The sequence below is a fragment of the Cavia porcellus genome, unplaced genomic scaffold (assembly GCF_034190915.1).
Source record: "Cavia porcellus strain 051 isolate PalLab524CR breed Dunkin Hartley unplaced genomic scaffold, mCavPor4.1 scaffold_13, whole genome shotgun sequence".
Taxonomy (NCBI): Eukaryota; Metazoa; Chordata; class Mammalia; order Rodentia; family Caviidae; genus Cavia; species Cavia porcellus.
Genome location: NW_026947496.1, coordinates 47,511,762 through 47,517,761, shown reverse-complemented (window position 1 = coordinate 47,517,761; position 6,000 = coordinate 47,511,762).

Genomic DNA, 6,000 nt, shown 5'->3' with positions numbered 1-6,000 from the left:
GCTGTTTCTGTCTTGGAGCCAGCTGATCACAGACTGAAACCATTTGCCAGAATAAACACCTCCTCTTTTAAGTTGTATGTGTTGGGTATTTTATCCCAGTGATGGAAAGATGACCGAAACAACTGCTGAAAACACAGATGAATACATCCCGTCCCCAAGTTTCTGTTCCATGGGTTTGGCATCTGATGGATGGTAGAATTTCTAATAAGTTTCATAATGTTGAGGTTGCAATTTATTCCATTTTCCTGTCTTACTTGTAGAATTTCCTGAAACAATTTTTAAAGAGAGTTATGAGAGTGAACATCTTTAATTATGAATTTTAATGAAATACTCTATTGTTTCATCATTTACTGTAATATTTCTTTATTTTTAGTATTATCTATCATAGTTTGTTGTTCTATTTCTTATTTAGAGAACTTTTGTTATTTTTTGTTGTTCACCTTATAGTGAATATGATTTTTTAATATGCACACTGAAATGATGAGTTAACTGAAAACTGCTTGAATCAGCTAAAGATATTCAATTGAGAGAAGATGGTCTGTTGTTGTTAAACACATATCCGTTTTTTTTAAAGAGCTGTTACATAGATGAGATATTAATCTTAATTCAAAAAGTTTCCAAAATAGAAAAATACTGGGCAGAAGTTGCAGCAATCTGACAGTCCCACATTAGGAATATTCTAGAAGTCACAACTGTCCAAGTATGAGTGGCTTCTAGATAGTGAGTTTCTGGCTGCTGAGTGCTGAGTAGAAATTGTTACCACCCATCCCCTCTTGCTGGCTTTGCCCCAAGCAAGAAATGTAATTGGTAGGCTGACAAGTCTGGTGGGGCCTGGTCCATGTTTCTACACTTAATGAGGAGCGTATGAATGGTTGTGTTAGGCTTTGTACTCCAAGAGGATTTAAGGCAGGCAAATCTCTCCACCACACAAGTATCTCTTCTGCATACTGAACCCTCCTCGCATAGTTCATGAGCCTTAGGTTGGTTTTAAGCCTCAGATTCATTATATACTTCCCACTATCTTTGCCACTATTTAACCTAATACTTCAATTCTTGTGTCCCTCCTTTTTCAGCAAGTTTAGAACTCCAAAGGAAGAGAGATGAAATTGCTTAGAATCCTGTCAGTCCATCTTCCACTGGTGTAGGAAAATTCCTGAGACTGAATGATTTATAAAGAAGGGAGGTTATTTTAGTCTGTGGGTCTACAGACTGGAAAATCCAAGTGCATGGCACTGGCATGGACTTGTCTTGTGAGGCCTGGGGCTGCTTCAACTTACCGCAAAAAGTAGAAGGGCAAGTGGATACCTGTGGAAGAAAGGAAGCAGACAGGACCCTTTGCTTTATAACAACCTGCTTTTATGGGAACAAACTCCGTCCCATTAGAAAGGTATTAATCCCTCTTAAGCACCCAATCACATCTTAAAGATCCTTCCCCTCAACACTACCACAGTGGCAATCAAATTGCAACACAAGTTTCAGAGGAGACAAACTACAGCATATCCTAAAGTTCCAGCAGTGTGGGTATGATAAAAAAGATTTAAGCATTGCATAAGATGATGAGGCCTACAGCTCCTTTCAGCCCTAAGAGTATGGGATGGCATAGTGGCTGTTCAAGTCTACTCCTTCTTTGACTTCACAAAGCACAGCAATATGTAGACAAGTCACTTCAAGGCTTTGAACAGAAGGAGCACACCAATAAGGCCATGAAGAAGGTGTTTTAGATTTATTTTATTCTCTAGAATTACCTTCAGGTCCAGACAAGCAAAATGTCTTTTTTTACATCAGGGAAAATCAACAATCCTAAAAGTGACAAATAAATTAAATTCTGATTTGAAACACTTTTATACTAGCAAGAAATAACATTTACTTCTGTTTAAAGAGAAGTATTTAATAAAAAGGAAATGAAAGAAAGGAAGACAAGAAGAGGAGAAAAAAAATAACTGCAGGGGAAAAAGTCAAAAAATTTACCAGCGCTTCTCGTTGTGTTTCTGTGAAGGTCACGATGACAGATATTTCGATAAGGACATCCTCTGTGGGGCCTGTGGTCTTCTTGCATGGTGGAGACAGGTACAGTTAGTTCTGTTCATCTTGGTGCTGCTACCTTACCTTGAAATGCAGTGCGGGTAGAGGAAAGAGAAGCAAAGCCTTTCTTATTTGTCCCAAGTCATCTCCATTATTCTCCTAATTACACATTTATTTGGAGTCTATACTCCTTGTTTTGTTTCTCGTGCTCTCACTAGGAAATAGTACTCTGGGGGCTGGGGATTGAGCTCAGTCGTGAGCTCGATAAAAAGGAAAAAGACAAAAAAAAAAAAAAGAAAGAAAGAAAGAAAGAAAGAAAGAAAGAAAGAAAGGAAGGAAGGAAGAAATAGTACTCTGGTTTAAGATTATGTGTTTTTGAATTTTGAGAGTGGGCTGCAGTGGATTATTTGGAATTGTTAGACCAGAAGGAGAATTAAAACTGCATCCCACATCTGGGTGGAATGATAAAAGCTTTAAATAAATCAATAATCCACAATTGAATTTATAACAAAACAGATGAGTGTCAGTAGAGATAATTTTGTGAAATCTTTTTTGACAAAAGACATTTTTGTACAAGATTTTAAATAGTATGCTGATGGCCAGTATGCAGAAATCCTAAAGCTTGGAAACAAGTTACTGTCTGAAGTAAAAATTGAAAGTGGGATGTAAAGAAAGGCAAAATGAGAAACGATTGCCAAGTTTGGGGAAATGTGAGAACATGTATCCAGTGAAGACAAAATGTGTGGAAGAGGAGGAGCAGAGCTGAAATGACTGTAACTTTTAAAAATTTAGATCTCGTATCTTGTGGCAGCCTGTTGAAAGGGAGACCAAGAGGAGGTAGACGGTCTCTGGGGAGCTCATGAAGGGGTCCCCAAAGAGCAAGACTTAGCTGTTCAAGGGAGAGTGTGTTTCATGCACCCAACATGAGTTTGCTTTCATTTGTTTCTGGATGAGGATGGACACAGACAACGGTATGAGTCAACTACAGATTGTTTGACCACTTAGTGGCCAAGGTTCCACCCCTATCTTCCTAGGCTCCAAACAGCTCTCTTCTAAATCCCCTAATTTCCTGTTCCTTCTAAGGAAGCCTGGTTAGGACCTAAAAGTAACATGGGACTTACAGCATCTAGCTGGTGATTTGAAGCAGTGCATTCTGACACAGAGGTGGACCTTCAGTTATTGAGGGGTGCAATAAATTATTGATTATGAAGGTCCCAGTGTTTGCCAGTTTCACAAATGAACATAAAGTTATGCTTCTTTCTTCACTCCAACTGATCTTTTAAGAGTAAAAAGCAAAATCGCAGCTTGAAGCTATCCCTGAAAATATGAATAGGTATACTTTGGTGTGTTGTGATACATCCACTTCAATCACCCATCTGATGCACTGGGGGTTCCTCAACCCAAAAACCCCTCTGTAAATCTTGTATACATTTTTAAGTTGCCTGTCCATGTTCAGCCCAGAGTTAAGTCATATACACAGTATAAATATGTGATTGCTGAGGCAGATGAAACCCTGGGCAGATGGAGTGTGTGCACGATGTCTAAAAACTAACACAGTACCAGTTTAGGTCTGTGTGTGTGTGTTTCCACATGCAATTTAAAGACCTAGTGCTGGTTTATCAGAATAGTGCAAAAGCAAGAACTTTCAACTCTCTCCACGAGTTTCTAAATATTTCCAACACCTCTATCTTTGAAGTTGTTTTTTTGTAAGTGAAAAGTCTTGGTTAACATTTAATCAAGGTTGTATTATTCATGCATATTAACATGGCACTGGTCTCAGAATATGTCTCATAATTATTCTATTGTACTCACTCGCAAAGTATTTAATAAATAGTTGCTCAATGAACTAATTGGTAAATTATATTTAGAGTCTGAACACTGGAAGAAAAGGCCGAGGGAGATTAGAAGAGAGAAAGAGATGATTTTATAGAAGGTTCTTGGGGCTGGAGTTAGGTATGTGTAGAGTAGAGAGTAGAAACTGAAAAAGGAAATTAGAAGATCCCAGGGCAAGTTTTTCATGGAATTCAAATGTTCCAAATTTCAACAAAAATTTTTTTCTCTGCTTTGTTTTTATGTTTGTTTCGCATTTTTCTCCTTCTCGCTATTTTTCCTTCTTCAGGGTTTTTCTTTCTACCTTACTTACATCATGTATCAAATGAGAGGCTACACTGATAATCTTTAGACCAAATTCTTTTGTTAACTTTTATTGTTTTAATTGGTTTATACCTATCCATTCTACAGAAACTTGATGCCAAGGGAAAACAATGACAAGTTTGCCTCAATTTCCTGTCCCTGACCCACCCATTTCTCTCTCCCAGAGAAACTAGTTTTCCATGTGTATTTGTCCTGAGATTTTCTGGATATGTTCACGTGTATCATAAATATAGTCTTCAGTGCAGGTTAGATGTCCGAAAACAAATAAGAAGACAGGCTTGGGATTGTAGGATATTGACTGAAGTCAGCATCTGTGGAAGGAGAAAGAAGGATTCAGAATCAGACAGAATACGAATGACCATGCTGCCACAACAAAACCTTAGCAAGGTCACAGGGACACCTGTAACACATATGGTACATCACCATTCTCCTAGCATGGCTAACCTTTGTGTTGCCACCCTGGTCGGTCATTCAGAAGTCTCTGCTCTCAGATGAAGTAGTCTTCTGCAGCTGAGGCAAACCAGACTGAACTTTCCACTGGAGGATATTTTCTACAGCTGCCAGAAGTGGGACCAGTCCTGCCCTGGGTACCGCTGCCTTCACTTCTGTCCATCTCAGCACTGGTTAGATATGCTTCTCCCAATTGGTCCTTCCACTTTTATTGCCTGTGTTCTGAGAGAAACTGAGAAGAGGAGCTGTGATACCCGGTCTCATATCACAGTATCTGGTCTCAAATCACAAATGATGCTCTTCCCCCTCTCCTGCACTCTATCTCAGATTTCCCTCGTGCTCAGCCACCAACTGTGCTGGACTTAGTGGCTTACCTGGTGGGGTAATCAGATCTCTTCCCTGGTCTGTTCTAATCTAGGGCCATGCCTCCTTTCCACACAGAGTGGATGATCAGGTTCACCTTTCAGTGTTCTGCCTACTGGAAGAATTCTTTCTCCTCATTGTCCTTTAAGGCCACTGTTGACTGGAGCAATAGTAAGTCTGTAGTCTATTTGCAACTTCTTCTTTGTAATGAATTTGCTTCTTTAAAGCAAGCTCAGGCCTTTTCTCTTCTAAACTATATATAAGAGATCCTCACATGCCCAGAGGTGGTGTGCTCTGGTCCTGCTTGTGCTTGAGCCCATATATCCACCTCTTAACTATTGCTGCAAAAGTGTTTATTCTTACACATGCTACCTCTTCTGCTTCTCCTGTGTATTGACTGCAGCCAAGGAGCACACACTATTTCTTCTGGTTCAAACAAGGGAATGCTAGCCTTGCTCGTGGATATAAGCCTCTTTCGGCAGAAATGTGGTTTTTCTGGAACCTGAAATTTCAGCTGTCATTTTTTTCTTTGCTTACATTGGTCCTTTCACATAGTCCAGAGCTCTGGAAGTAGTCTGGTTAAAGCTTAAGTTTGAACTTCTGTTTCTCATAGTTTCTGTGACTTCAGGTGACATGTGAGAAAAGAAACACAAGATCAACCCTAGTTTTCCCTCTCAAAACTGGAGAACTTGCAAAGCATGATAATCAAGCCCAAGTCAAGTTTTTACTTTCTGGACAATCATACTGATCTAGGACAAGTAACTAAGATATTGGACTCCAAAAGTGCAAGATGGAATTAAATCAAATCTAAAAAATTATTTCCAATCTTTAAATCATAGAAATATTAGAAATAAAAGCATATCTTGAACTTAAAAATATGTTTAACTATATGGTGATGGTCTAGTACAGTGAACTGAGTCATTTTCCTTTGTTGTAATTTAGAATTTAAGGCACTCCCGAGAACCTGTGTTATTAAAGGTTTGCCTCAGTATGGTGGTGTTGGAGGTTGTG